This window comes from Stegodyphus dumicola, chromosome 7 (assembly GCF_044657685.1).
Source record: "Stegodyphus dumicola isolate Sdum_Otavi_A_Nest chromosome 7, ASM4465768v1".
NCBI lineage: Eukaryota > Metazoa > Arthropoda > Arachnida > Araneae > Eresidae > Stegodyphus > Stegodyphus dumicola.
Genome location: NC_140774.1, coordinates 124,876,288 through 124,892,600, shown reverse-complemented (window position 1 = coordinate 124,892,600; position 16,313 = coordinate 124,876,288).

Genomic DNA, 16,313 nt, shown 5'->3' with positions numbered 1-16,313 from the left:
CTAACGAGTAGGTAACTATAATTTTAAATGCAAAATTAAATATACAAAATATATGTAAAGGTGGCTTAATATGTACTGTACACTGTATAACGCGGTTTCTTCGCTGGTCACAATTCAAACGACGACATTAGACAGTCGAGCTATTAGGAAATGTGAGACGACATGCTCTGATATTACAGAAAGTGCAATGATGTCTCCTCTTGATATTACAAAAGCCACAACTACACGACCTGTGTCAAAAGATTTTAGCGAGCTGCACTGTCTCTCTCATCAAAGCCTCTAGATTTCAGCTGGCTGACTGGCGAATGGTTCTGCCGCTTATCTAGTATCGTCTTCAGCTATAAGGTAAAATGCAAGCGAAAATTTAAAAAGACGTGACTAATTCAGTTTACAAATACAGGGAACGTTCTGAAACTCTTGCCGCTAGCATTATCTTCATAAAATGAGAATAACAGCTATACTTATCTGCAAGATTATTTCAATATTGTGTAGAGTCATTAAGGGTTTTGATTGCGGGAGGCGTGAAAAATGAGCAGTGCTCTCACCGGGAGTCGGACCTGGACCTCTTGCATACGCGCCGAGTGTGCTACCGTTACACCACAAAGACATGCTGGAAGGAGGGAGAAAATACTATACATACTCCCCCTTTTAAAGGTCGACTAAGGTTAGGGGATCCAATCGCCAAATCCTGGTATGACGAATTAGTGCCCACCACCTTTTAGTTCGAGCGCCATATGTAATGTCGTTAGGATACTTTGCAGCAGGAGATGTGAAAACTGAGCAGTGCCTTTGCCGGGACTCTAACCTGGACCTCTCGAATACGCGCCGAGTGTGTTACACCACGAAGGCTTGGTGAAAGGAGGGAGAAAATACTTTATTCCCTCGCCCTTTTTTAAATTCATTTTATTACTCGAAAATTCAGAGAGGAATATTATGTGAGTATTTGAATTTCCGAGGTTCGTGGTTACAGTAAAAATATAAAAAGTCAAAAATAGTCATGGATAAAGTAACTACATCATGGATAAACTATCACAATATTATGTCTTTAAAAGAAACTTATATTCCAGTAAGAAAGCATAGTAGCATTAACATTACATTGTCTGACGGATATTGAACCTATGACGCATCAAGGAAAGTAAATGAATTTTGTGCTTTATGGTACTGCTAATAGTTTAGTTGAAATGATCTATGGAAAAAAAACTTTGTTATTATTGCACGTAATCTAATTTTATGTATGAGTATTTCAAGAATGAATACTGAGATAATTTTTAATAAAAGTTTCATACAATTGGAAGGTTTTTTTTTATGTTATGCATTCTTAGGAAACAAACTGTGAATGTATCACACAAAACCAAAATTAAGCTTTTAAGGAAGAGTAAAAATTTTATATTTCTTCACATTATTTAAAATTAAGTATCAATCTTTAGTTATTATGTTACACATGATCTGGTAACACTACTTTAGTCTTATAACCATAAAAGACATGAAGCAAATTCTTAGGAAGGTTAAAAAAACAAACTTTTTATTTAAACAGAACTTCAAACATAAAACCATGACTTGTTCCACAATGACCATACCTTGTGGGAATACAAATCAAAATAGGGTAAATAATATGAACGTTGAGCAGTAGTTCTAAGTAGTTCAATTAATTTCTGCGCTAGAATATGGCTCAAATAAATTTACCGGCGCATCAGATTTAGGCATCACTGGCAAAGAAGAAAAAAAACAAACATTATAACTTTTAGAACCGGCAAGAACTAACTACGTAACACTCAAAAATTCAAGAAATATCTTGTCTCAAATTTAAAAAAAAACCTCAGTTTAAACACTCACAACTAATTTGCAATGTAGTGAGGAATACGGAAAGGAAAAGTCATAAAGACCGACCTCATAATAACTGGTTAATTTAAAATAATAACTTTACCTTTTGCAAAACATCTTTGCAAATATACTTTAAAAGAACAGCTTTTGCAAAAAAATTATAAATTGCGCTTATTTTAACAGGCTTACTTTAATACAGATAAAAACTGCTTTTACTATTGATTGTCCTTAACTATCTTCGTTAAAATATACAAGTCCTTAAAACATAACACAAAGTGGGAAAAAAAAACTTTCTAATTAGCTGTATAAAAGTACTGGGGAACTTGTTATGTAGCAAGAAAACGTTAAAAAAAATTAAGTGGGGATTATGAGTGGAATTTAGTATTTTTCATCCTTCTCTTTGAGTGGTCACTAAATATTAAGAGATAACGTAGCAGCATTATATAGAAGCATCTTCTTAATCACGAAGAAATTCTTGTCACTCACTCGAGTATTTTTATAGATTCTGTCACACTATTTTTTATTTCTCAGAGATCAAGGAGTTAATATATTGCGTCTTAGACGAAAGAAGAATCTAAAATTAGTCACTACATTTTTTAAGTTCATTTAGATTGAGAACCTATTAGTTGTATAAATGAAATTTATTTCAAGATACCGAGTTTTATGTCCCTCAGCTTCGTATTTAATTTCATACCATCATTAAATAAAAAATATTCTAGGAATTTTAGTCGAGATATTAAACATGACGTTGTATTTTTCGATTAAAGTATTGGTACAAATGGTCTGAATTGAAAAGTATAGGTACAAAAGTCGGAATTTTTTTTCAATCGAATAGGCACATGTGATATAGGACAAATTTTTCCTTGGTCTTTATAGAATACGTATAATATTCAGAAGTATTTTTAATATAACATCAAGTACTTGTATATGTGATTTAATGTTAAATAATCTGTACGATCATGCTGCAATTTGTATCGATAGCATAACCAAATATGAACAGGTAAGTCTTTTTAGGCTTTCGCCACCGGAAACTGCGATCTGAAAATAATGTCTTGAGCCACTATGGCAACAATACGTTACAAGGTTATTTGATGTACTCCTACAAGTACAGATAGGTATAAGTGGGCGGAACACCAAAGAGTTGTATAGGTGTAGTCCTACCGCACTAACTGTGCAGCTCAACCAAGTGCCAGCGCCCGGTGCAACCTTTCGGAGTCTTAACCTTCTGCTGCCCTAAATTTTAGAAAGTTTATCTTTAACCTGAATTCTGAATACTTCGTCATCTCTAAATTATGGTGATCGGTGTTTTTCTAAATGCTGAAAATTTTTCTGCCTTTGAATTCTGCCGCCCAATGTGAGCCTTACCGATTGCACCGGCCCTGGCTCCTCCACTAAAAAGTAATCCCGCGACTAGAATATGCTTCTGATGACAAATATACGGTAATATGAAACGACAACACCGAACCTAGTAATGAAAAGTCGATCCACTAGTGGCCGAGCGGTAATGTCGCTGAACACTGGTAGTTCGACCTAAGTTCAATTCCAGGCAAAAGAGCTGGCTGCGTGGTCGTTTTCGTAGTTTTCATCATGTGTAACATGGTTAGGAGACAATTTCTCGTAGCAAGGCCTTCACGAAGGCATGCATCCCCTCAGGCAGATAGCCCTCGAGTATTTCGCCATAATGAACTGAACCAAACCAAACATCCAACTGTAGGGCATTTTGGGTAAAGTACTGGAAAAAGCTGCCCAAGTCTTTCGACTGCATTCACTACTTAAAAAGGGGACCTTATTGATGTACATATGACTTTTTGTTCATGCTAAAATATCTCATAATAAAATCTGACATAGTGGTTTTCGATCCTGACTGCCATACCGATGGGTCCGGTTTCAAAATCTCGGAGAAGGCATCGGGTGTTTGTTTCGGCAAGACAGTACTCAAAATACGGTAAGTCGAAATTTCTCTCGAGATATTAGTGGTAAGGAAAAATAGGTAGAAGGATCCGCTAAGACCATCCTACGGCGGGGAGAGCGGACAGCAGATAATAACTGCAGGAATGATAATAATGTTATAAAGCTTTTTTATGTCAACAGGGTCAGCAGCCGTCTCTTGCGGGTGTTTCTCTTCAAAACTGGGGCGGAATCTTAACATTTAGCTAGGTTCAGCAGTCACCTAAGATACTACAGAAGTGCTGGCCTAGCTTCTACCTGTACCTGTTACAACCAGTAAAGCATTGTATGACGCAAATGTTAACTGATATTACTCTGAAATTTGTGCTTGACAATCTAACTAATCAAAACATTATTTTATTTAATGAATTTAAGAATTCTTTGAAGAAATCGTATTCTGATATTCTACAATGACTTCATCCTGATCTCAGCCGATAGGATGAAAATTAGGAATATTTTTAAGAAAGCCATGAAATTAAATCTATATATACACAAGAACGAAAATAAAACAGATAAAATTGAATTATATGTGATTTTGATGCCGAAATTATTCTAAGCCCAAATCCTTTGATATATCATACTTCATTATCAGTGAAGGAGAACTTTCTAACAAAGATCAAAAGCAAAATATCCTGCGAGGAATAAAATCTGTTCAAAAACAAAAATAAAAATTTTAACTTGGTTGTAAAAAAAGAACTGGAGTAACTCCAAAAGGAAAAAATATAATAGAAAATATCTCCTATAACTTAAAATTTCCACTAATTTGTGCTACAATCTTTCTTAGCGGTTGACTTATTTTCTACAAAATTTAGGTCCCAGCTAATAAACCAGAGTTTCAACGAATTTTGTTTTCTCTGTACCTGAACAAAAAATATTTAATTTTACATCTAAATGAAGATTCTTCTAAATGCTTCCGTAATAAAGAACCTGTATATACTGTGTATGTGTGTGTGTGTGTATGATAAAAGTAAATTTAAATCGATCAGATGCAATTTAAAAGGGAGTTATTTTTTTTTTTTTAATTCCGAAATAATGAGTTGACTCTGCGCTAAAAAGACAGCATTGAAAACAAAAACTGATAATTAAAATTCCTTTTTACTCTCCAATAAAAACAAAAATATTACATGAAAAAGAAAGAAAAAATCTGAAGGCATTCAGATTTTAAAGTCGCACAAGAGCATTTGTTAAGGTTTTAAATGCTGTCGCTGAGTATATAAATCTGGTTAATAAAATCTGCTTATGGCTTTCGTCCTTCTAATAATTTTTTTTCTTTCTATCTTTATTATTGAGTACTATTTTCTTCGCACTTACGCCACATAAAATTTAAAAGCATCATCACAAAATATCTGAAAGCTTTCAGAATTTACATTACGAACAGAGGTGTTTTTTTTTTCATTTACACACATACACGCTTGGAGAGCATTTGGGCTAATGTCCCTTCGGGTTTAAAATATTTAAAAAGACATATCTTTACAATTTCCGATAGACAGTCTCTGGATATAATTCCCCTCTTCGTACAATGTTTCCATTGCTCGCTAACATTGAGTTTGTTAGTCAAAAATTAATTAAAGTTTTAGAAAACGTGAAATAGACAATAAAAATATTTCATACCCGGGAAGTTAGATTAAGGTGATATATCAGAATCCTTGAATCCCAGCAATTTTAAAACGAATAAAAAATCTGAAAGCCTTCAGATTTTATATTACGCCCAAAAGGGCATTTTTTAACGTTTTGTGTGTCACATTTATTTATTAAACATAATGTTCTTCGCACTTAAACTATAAAATTCAATTCAAATGCAATATAACAAAATAATTTAAAAAGAGCATATCATAAGAATTTCTGATACACAGTCTCGTGCACTGGAGATAAAAATGTTTTTTTTTCGTACAGTGTTGCCATTGCTCGCTTTGAAACCCTTGAGTTTCTTAATCAAAAATTCGTTAAAGTTCTAGAAAATATGAAATAGGTAATAAAACAAACTCCTAATTTGGCCTTCTAGATGGTCATATTCGAGTGGAGGACTCCTTTATTCAAAATTTGATGTATCTAGGTAACTTTGGTTTTCTTACAGTGCGAGAAGCGTACATACATTCGTGCAGATTCTTCGTTATTTAATTTCTTTAACTATAATGCAGGATTCTAACATTTGGTGGCAACAATTTATAGTGAAACGCCGTTTATAGTGAACTAACGCAAAATGCCAAAATGAAATTAATAGACCTTCTGGGCAAGTTGCTCCTTTGGGCTAACAAATTCCAAATTCGGGATTCCAAGTGCTCATATGGCGGACAACGTTATGCAAATCTTGACGGTTCTAGGTGCCTTTTTTAAAACGAATACATACTTTCATACATATTCGTCTATTTAATTCTTTGAATATAATACAGGTGGCAGCAGTTTGAATAGTGATACAACGCTCTTAGCGATTCAATGCAAAAGGCCGTTTCGAAATTAATAGTCATTCTGGGCTGATGTCCTTTTAGGCTGGTAATAAAACATGTAGTGATAATAATTACAATGTAATAAATTTAAACAAATTTGGAACTGAAAAATAAATATTTAAAAATTTGTACTTTCTTAATAAATTTAAGAAGGGAAAAAGATAGATGATTTTAAACATAATTATATAAATAAAGAGATTGATATATCCCAGTTCTTTTTCAAAAAGATAGTTCGAGTTAGATGAATCTTGCTTCACTTAATGAATAAAAATAAAGCTACATTTCCGATCGGATCAAAGTAGTTCAGAACGCAGAGATAACACAAAAACATTTTCAAAGAATAATTTAAAATAATAATTTTATTCAATGCTTTAATTTCTAAATTAATAAGCAGTTAATAATATTAGCATGAAATAAATTAGATAGTGGTCTAATTAGTTAGAATAAGAGAATCTAAGTTGACGAAAGAACAATGGTAAGTGAAAATTTACATTTCACATACAACTTGAAGGATCTCCATTTCACAAATGACCGCAATTAAGTAACAACGATTTTCATATATATCTGTGGTAATAATTCATTAACATAACGCACATAGTTTTGAATTTTTTTATATTTATTCCATCGCATATTTTAATCAAAATTTAGTTGAATGTGAATATTAATTTTACGTTTTGAATATAGCCGAATACAATTTGGTATTGTTTGTTTTATGCTTTCTATAATGTATGATATGGGGTAAGGATAAGTGAATTTTAGTTGACAATTTTATTAAAGTACCGATAGTTGACAATTTTATTAAAGTACCGATAAGTGAATTTTATTGACAATTTTATTAAAGTACCGATAACTGAAAATTTGATAAATTTACAATCTTTAGTTTTGAGCTCTGAGCTAATAAATTTTATGTGAATGCGCCATTCTTTTTTAAATAGACAGATTTCTCATTCTTTGCACCAGTCAACATAAGCAACCTCATTAGCTCAGAAGATTTATCAGTTTAACATCTCATTCAACAAACATTAATTTCGGTTCTATTTAAGATTTATTTTTTCGTAATAATGAAGATTATTTATTATTATCACTAATGTAATACTGTAAAACAGTTAACCTATGTTTAAACTAGCTAGATAAATTTCGAACAGATTACTTCCTTAAACTATCTCACTATTATAGTTTAAATTAAGGGTCTTCAACCTTTCTCGTCCAAGGGCCACATCGATAAATTCAAAAAGATCCGAGGGCCACATGTCTGTCAAAAATTAGTGTAATCATAAAATTTATATGAAAAAGGGAGGTTTGTTTTGCAAGCCTACAATTCATTCTAAGCGAAGAGATAGTGTTACACATTTGTGTTACACATATGCATTGGTTCCAAAATGTCAAATGGAAATCGAATTAAAATCTTTTGCAACATTTTTAAGTATGAAAAAAAAGTATAAAGATTGTACAGAACGATTTTACAAGATGCATTTACAATAAAAATAAACTTACATTACTGGCGGGAGATGGTAGTTACTTTCGTTTCAATGTTAAATTTCATATTGTTTTTGATTGATTAAAGCTTCAATATCCGGTTTAATCTTTGTTGTTGCAATTCGTGAAGTTTCCATCGAATGTCTGTCTGTCACGCATGTTCTCATTTTTGATTGTAGGATTTTCATTTTACTAAAATTTTGTTCACATATGTAGGAACTGCCAAAGTTAGAAGACATGGTGAGTGCATGTTTACAAATTCCTGGATACTTCTCTTCGGTCACGTACTTCGAATAAAAATAAATTAATCTAGGATTTTCAAGAAACTTGCATTTTACTTCCGTAACACTGAGTCACACTGTAAATCTATAAATTGAAGTTCGGGTGGAACACTTCCAACGTACTATCGAATGCAAATGAATATATATATATATTAGTTACAGAATTCAGTTTATTTATGTCTATCCATTATCTTATTTCGTATTTATTCATGAATCTGAAATCACTGTAAAATGAGAGATTAGAAATAACGGGAAAATCCTGCATATAATATTACGCAAATCTGTATTTCTTAATGAATGTTGTATAAGGTAGAAAATAAAAAACTCGTTTAATGCTTTTACTGAATTATGAATAAACTGAGTTTTATTACCGTTAGAAGTTCCACTTCTCACTTTCATTTTAAAGCGCTGTAAAAATTTCTTTAGTTCTTAATTGTTTTTAATATTTTTGTATTTTATTTGTTCATATTAAATATTATAATAAGATCGTATAACATTATGCAATAGATTGGTGACAAAGAATTTTTATTGCAATTGCTATTATAAATTTCCCAAAAGGCTGAATAAGTTTTAAAACCTGAAAAATTCATTTATAAAGACTACAATAGAAGTCCTTTTATCCGAATCAGCTGTATTTGATCCCTTCTCGACAACACCCACTAATTGCCAGGAATATAAGATACTAAACATAGACAGTTCGAACGAGATTAATTCTCAGAGAATGGACTGGGTACGCGGGAGTTTTTGTGTTTTTTACCACGAGTAACGTGAATAACATCAAGTTCTTTTTATTTTCCTTTTCATCAAGTCTTTCACGAAAGTATCTTCCTTGACAGATTTTGTTAGATTATTTGATTCAGGCAAAGCAACTCGAGGTCTATCTATCTTCGGGAGAAGCCTTCATGCAATACTTTTTAAGGTAAACCATGTTAAACATGGGAAAAAACATAGAAATTTTCATGTACTGAGCTTATTCGCCGGGACTCGTACCTAGGAAGAACTACCAGTGTTTAACGATGTCATCGTTCGGAAGCTGGTGGGCCGTCCATAAGGGAGAACAATCCTCATGTGCTCTGTCTAAATCAATTAACCTAATTTAATCTTTCGAAAACTTCTACCAATGGCCAAGCGGTAAACGCCGCTGAACACTAGTAGTTGGGCCCGAGGTTGCAGTCCCAGCGAATGGACTGATTTCATTTTCGTAACTTCCCACACTGTAATGATGATACTAGCCAGTTTTTCTTAAAAGGTGTTCCACGGGGCATCTCTCCCTTTCCGTGTAGTGCCGAATGGCGGAGTACGTAATAAATTGAATTTTTTTTTTTAAATCGATAGCATTTTTGTTCATGTATCCCAAGATACCTATTTTCGACAATTAAAATAAAAATATTATATTTCAAATATTACATTTGCATATCTAAACTACAATATAAGTATTTGTGTATATTTTTAAATAATGATTTATCTCCTTTTCATACATTTTGAAGACTCTGGGACTTTCAAATAACTCTCTCAATAAGTATATGACTGCAGTATAACATCCACTTTGATATAAAATTTAAGTTTCGTTAGTTAATGTAAGCTGCATATAAAGCATTTTGCATACTTAAGCTGCAGAAGTTTCCTTTTAACCGTAACTTGTTATTCTCATTAAAATTGCGTAAGAAAAAGAACACGGATTGGTAATTATTAAACACAAGCAAAATAATAACAACTTACAAAAATTAATAACGCTCTAGCTTAAACGCATGTATATTTAAAAAAATAACTCACCACAATGAATGAACGTTAAAAAATTACAATAAAAAAACTGGGATAATATTATAAAATCTTTTATTCAATCATTAAATTTTCGTTTATTTCATAAATCATCAACAAACTCATATGTCAAACAGATACACTTTACCACTAATACATAAAAATGTTCTTCAATATATAGTATTATAATGTAAAATTCTGCAGCGGGCAAGTTGATCTTTCGACAATGTTTAGCGTGGCTTTAATTGTAAATAATATATCTTGTAATTTAACCAATTTTCTGCTCATTTTTTGATAATTATAAATCATAAAGTATATGAGTTTACTTTATTAAAGCATGGAAATGGAAGACGAGGATTTTTTGCACTTTTGTAATTTCCTTTAATTTTTCCGATGACATGTAATATGCATTCTTTGCATTATTCTCGTTAAAAGTGGTCTAGTTCTCATAAAGTTGAGCAATTTTATCTTAAAAAAGACTAATGATGTAAAATGCTAAGTTTATTAACACTTGAATGCAAAGCCAAATATTTTTAATATTTTCATTTTAATGCTGATTCATTCAGTTTTAATTTCGTGTTATGTTTCTTGACCTAAATTGCTAGAAATATCTTGTATTTTTTGTAGCATAAAGTTAGTTCACAAATGTATTAAATGAACTATAAAGGTAACTGGTAGATAACCCTCACATCTTTAATTTGACCACAAATAATCTTTAATGGGGTCAGCAAACTCAAGTTTCTGCAGAATGGAACCATTGAAAAAAAAGTCTCGAACCAGGAAAACATAACTGATTTTGTTAAAAAATTGTACGTGTTGTTGCGCATGACAGGTTTGTCAAAACCCCCGTAAAGGAGCAGAAATAAACTAACACTTTATAGAAATAGATAACAGCCATAAACAGCTTAATGAGGAAAAGGATACAAGGTAAATTTTGATTAACATGTGAGAAATAAGACAGATCACCAAAATCCCTCAGAAAACAAATTCCAGTTCAAGCCACTGAACTCATGATGGAGCTGATGACTTACGGTTAAAATGGATCTATAATCGTAAAATTGCCGATAAATTCTAGAAACTTGGAGAAAAGTCACTCCTAAGGTTTTCGAAAATGCGTTTTCGGGAAAATTTCAGATGTCGCCAAATTGGTGATGAAATTGTCGTCAAGTTTTGTTAGGAGAATTTTTGCCTATATCTCAGTTTTAACTGAGCTAGCCTTGTAATTCAGACATTGATCAATTAAAAATTACAGCCATAAACAGCTTACCACTAATACATAAAACTAATACATAAAACTAATACATAAAAATGTATTAGTTTTTGTATATTAGTTTAAACATAATATACGAAATAAACACTTTGAAACTCAATAAGTATCCAGAAATTGCATTAAACAAAAAAATACACAACAAAATTATTACGTGAAAGGTACTAAATAAATAAATATAAAGCACATACAAAATACAAGCAACTAAATACAAATGTTTACGTAATTTACAAAAGTACGTATATCTGCAGGGGAAAAACGAAACATTTGGTTAACAAATATCAGGATGTGATTAATTTCAGCATTAACTCATTCAATACTACTTTTCCAACATTTTGATTAAGCTTAGTTTATTGTATTAGAGCACTGTGCAATAAAATTCCATTAATCTTCTAGATAATCCTTTCTAGGATATTCTGCTACAATAATGGAAATAGGAATTTTATCCCTTCTTCTCATTTTATCGTATAAATTACTTATGTGTAAAGATTCTTGATCCTTTTATTCTCTCCATGTTTAAAATGTATAGTAATACATTTTAATTATATGTACTGAACTGCAACTCAGAACTGTTATTAGCTGTGAACTTCGTACCAATGACTGCAGGGTATCGCGAATTTTACACAGAGATGGATATATAGACTGAAGTTGGCTTCGTGCGTTTCGCTGTTTATACGCTTCCAGTATTTAGAACTCAGTATAAATGATATTCGATTGCGATGCGATATGCGAAAACTATAGTTAGGCAAATTTCGATTTGCCATTGTTGCGTATAAAACCGATTATGTATTGAAACAGGTTGAGAGAACATACGAGGACTGATTATTCAAATGCGAAACGATAATATCGTGCATTAAGCTTCGCAATCTAAACAAGAGGTATTTAGAACTAAGATTTGAAATATGCGTAATGAAGTTATCAACCTGAACACTAAATGTGTAACGATGTAAGATAGATAATGTGCTTAGGGACACGAATTATATGCCGCATTATATATATAGGAGCTTAATTACTAAAATTCGTTAAATATTGATATGTGACTATAACGGGCTGTTTTATCTTACGAGAAAGAACTCAAACTCTGTCTTTTTAAAGTAAATTAAGATTCTGCAGATTATTCGGCAGATGTTAGGCAACAATTTAAAAAAACACGTTAAAGTTTAATTTTGTATTTGCTTTAATTTAATTTTATTTTATTTTTGCATTAGGAAAATGTATAGTCTAGATTTTCCATTCCATTTATAGTCTATAGTCCGATTTTCCATTTCCACTAGATTTTTATAGTCTATATTCCTTGCAAATTACGCCACATACGGCTTATTTTAACCAGGCAAACTGGGAAGTCGCTAATTCTGTCAGTTATTTCCAGTCACAGAGGGAAAGAGCTTTATCTCCCGAATATTATGTTGCATTGAATTTAATGCATTGAAAATATTTAATTTTAAATAAAATTAAAGTTAGTGTAAAAATGACACACCTAAAGTACAAACACAATATATGTCTTTTTTAATGCTTTTAACCTCGAGTTTTAAATAAACTTACTTGATGCTTTACCTTATGTATTTAATGCATAATTTTTTAAACATTTGTATCATTAATGTAACTAGCAAGATGTACCCTGGCTTCCAAAAGCTAAGCACGCAGTGTAAATGAGAGTTTTTTAAAGCGTAGTTGAATATGAGTGACTAAGCATCGCTGTTGATGTGAATGGCAGTATGCAAATATCACATATTACAGAGAATAACAACTGACTGCCTGAACATATGCTAATTAGGCAGTTTTGAAAACTGCCACTATTCTGAAGAGTTTGAGGATGTTCATTTAAACGTTGATTTGAACGCAACTCTGACAACAGTCGACAGAGGAAACTTATTTTTCAACTTACCTACGTATTTATAAGTTTCGTAAGATAAATTTTGATGATACTCGTATTTTTGTGGCTGATTGAATACGATTGGCAGATAGTGAGCACTGGCGTGCTGTCGGACGCACTGAAAGAAGAAAGTCAATAAAAAATGTGGCTCTTTTTTTTACATTGATTATTCAGTAATTTCTTTGAATGGGCAAACAATTAGCTGTCCGGAGACCTGTGCCCAGTCAGCTAAGGTTTATCACTGCATCTGAAGCTATATATTTCTATAGTATATTCTATATATTTCTATAGTAGGCAAGCGGAATCGAAGCAGGCAGCGACCTCCACAACTGTTACTTCTGTGGTTGCAGCAGTACTTGGTAAAAATTATCTGCCAGTACTGTGCACCAGAAGACTTCACATGAAAAAACTGTACGCCCGATTATTAAGTGTTTCTGTCCCTACTGACCGTCACACTCAGAGCAGGCAGGATTAACGTAGGGTTTTGCAGATGAATAAAACTACTAGATATCATCTTTTAATTCACTGCTTTTTATAAAAGAATGAAGTTACGGACGTTATTAATAAATTTAAATTTATTAATTGTTACATTACATTGTTCCGTTCCTTGGTAATTTATGGACCGCATGTGAACTTGCTGTCTTTCACCATCAGTAGAACTTTAAGAAATTTCATTTTCATAAAATTTATCCAAATTAATATACTCTTCTTGTAGACATCACGTAGACTGAACGGCGAGGCCGAGCACATCAAAACTTGAAACTTCTACTTTGCTACGCTTCTTGTAACATTCATGCACGCTTCATGAAATGCCACCTAACAAGTAAACCTTCTCTCCTTTGATACCGGTTTGCCGGAAACCGATATATTTTCTGAAAGCTTATGTCACAAGTAGAAAACTGTGAAATCGTAGATGCAGAGAGACAAGCGTTTAGGAGCTATACGACCCACAAATTATCAGTTAATGTTGAAAACGTGACACCAAAAGTCGCTAAAATGCTATGAACTAATAACAAGAAAATGGAGATCTCAATATAAAGGAAGAAAGAACTCGTTGAAAAGACACAATGTGCGCTGGAATATTGAAAATGTGACTTTTATTGACTTCAAACAAAATCTATTACAAGAAACAATCAATGTGCAAGCTATCAAATAAACAACGTGACGAGCAGAAAGATAGTTCACAATGGGCATATTTTACCAAAGCGATAACCTTACACTTTGTACACTCAATCATTTGTCAATGAATCGAAGCAGTAATCCATTGGCGCAGTCCACATTCCAGGTTCGTCGTCCAAGTATCCGCCCTTATTAAAAAGCATTCTTGATCAAGTTCTTAAAGAGGAGAGCTAAACTGATAAAGGGAAAAGGACTGCAGGCCCAGAAAACTATCGCGGTGCCAAATGTACTCCTGTGTCTCGATAATGATTGTGTCCGTTATGTAAGGAACAAAAGATTTGTAGTGTCTGAAAAATGAATATTCCGAGCCTGGATCTTTTCCGTACATGCTTCGGGTACCAGTTCTTTTTGTAGGACTTTACACCGTCAAGTACTTCGGAAGCAGACAAAAAATAGAGATATTATTATGGGAATATGTCCACTTATATACACTTTAATTGGGTCCTATAGCTCCTAAGCTCTTGTCCCTTTCCCCCCTAAGACTTCACAGTTTTTGTACTTGTGACATAAGCTTTCAGAAAAGTATGGGTTTTCGTCAAAACGGTATCAAAGGAGAGACGATTTACTTATCAGAAGAACACCTACGCAGTTAGAACTCCAAACTGCGTAGGTGCTTGCTTAAAAATGCTAACTATCATACAACTGCGTCGCTCTGCAGCTGAGTGACTTTAAATAAAATTTGCCTAACACCAAACATATTCTCAGGCTTGAAGCCCCAAGGGAGTTCAAACAATAACCTGTAAACAATAATAGCAATTAAATAAAGAGTGCTGAAAGTAAGAAATTAAAGTAATATGAATTAATCGTTAAGTAATTAAATCACAAAGGACCCAATTTTGATATTGATCGCTTTATTTCACCATTTAGAGCACGCAAGTCCGTCACTCTAATTTTGTCATCCATACCGAGGTATATTGTAATAATTCTGCTTAGCATCCAGTGTAACGGAGGAATATTCTCATTCTTAATCAGAACTATATTCCCAACTATCAGATCTCCTTGTAAACGTCACTACTTATGTCTCTGCTGCTACCTAAATAAATACTCACTACTCCATCGCTTGGAAGGGTTGAAACAACCTCTGCAAGTTCCTTCACCGATCACCGCAGCTCAGCTTTCATGAATTAGATTAGCTTATGAAAGGGTACTCAAAGCAACTCCTGTTAAAACTGTTATAGCATCGAAGTCGTTGGAGTCATTTAACAATGGCCTAGAATTGAGACAAGATTCAGTTTGTGTTTTTAAAGCCAAAAATTCCTCGAATGCTAGAATAAGTGCTTCTACACGTCTGTTTAAGTGGCGTTTTAATCTCCGCTTTCCAAGGTCCTCCAAAATGAGATGTAGACAGTGGCTTAAATAACCACTTGATATTCTCTAAAGAAATATATCATTGAAGGTGTTTATCAAGTTAAACAGAAATATACAGGTACCCGTAGCTTTGTTCACTTTATTAGCTCCTATAAAGTTCGTTTCTAAATCACTATGAATTTCGAAAGATTTGCCTCTACAGGATATAAAACTCGTAAGTATGGCAAGGAATGATTTTGTTAAAAAAGGTCTCCAACTAATTCCATATGCATTGCTCTAAGACATATATAACATTTAAAGATTATCATTCCTCTATTAGTATGGTATTTGACTTCAAATGGTCCCCAAAATCAACTCTTACGCAAGAAAAAGCTCTGCTTTTCTGTAACTCATGAAGCAGATGAATCTACCATTAGCTGAGTTGCATTTTGTGCTAGAACTCTATGGCAGGTAAAACATTGATTTAAGCATTTTCTAATGAAATCTCTTGCATTCACATTTCAGAAACTTTGTTGTATGACAGAAATGAGTAGTTGAATACCTCCGTAAACATATGTTTCGTGATAATACTTAGTAATATTAGGATTCTTAAGCAAAATCATAGGATGTGTCTGATTATCTGAAATTGTAGAGTTTCTGAGTTTTCCGCTAAAAGCATTATCCCTACGGAATCTAAGAAAGGATTTAAAGACAAAAGTTTGCTTGAGGTTTACAAAGGTTTATCGATTTTAAAGAGAATCATTCCTCAGAAAAGGCACATCTTTGTACAATGTTAACTACATAAAAATGCATAAAAGTAACTTAACGAAGTTCTTCAGTAGATAAATAATCCTTTATATGCTCTGCTGATAACTTAATACAATAATTTTTTAATCTTATACACCATGCTAATGCTGTATATAACTTTAACTAAGATGGAAACTTAGAAAGTGCACTAAGCTCTTCAAAATTAGAAACAT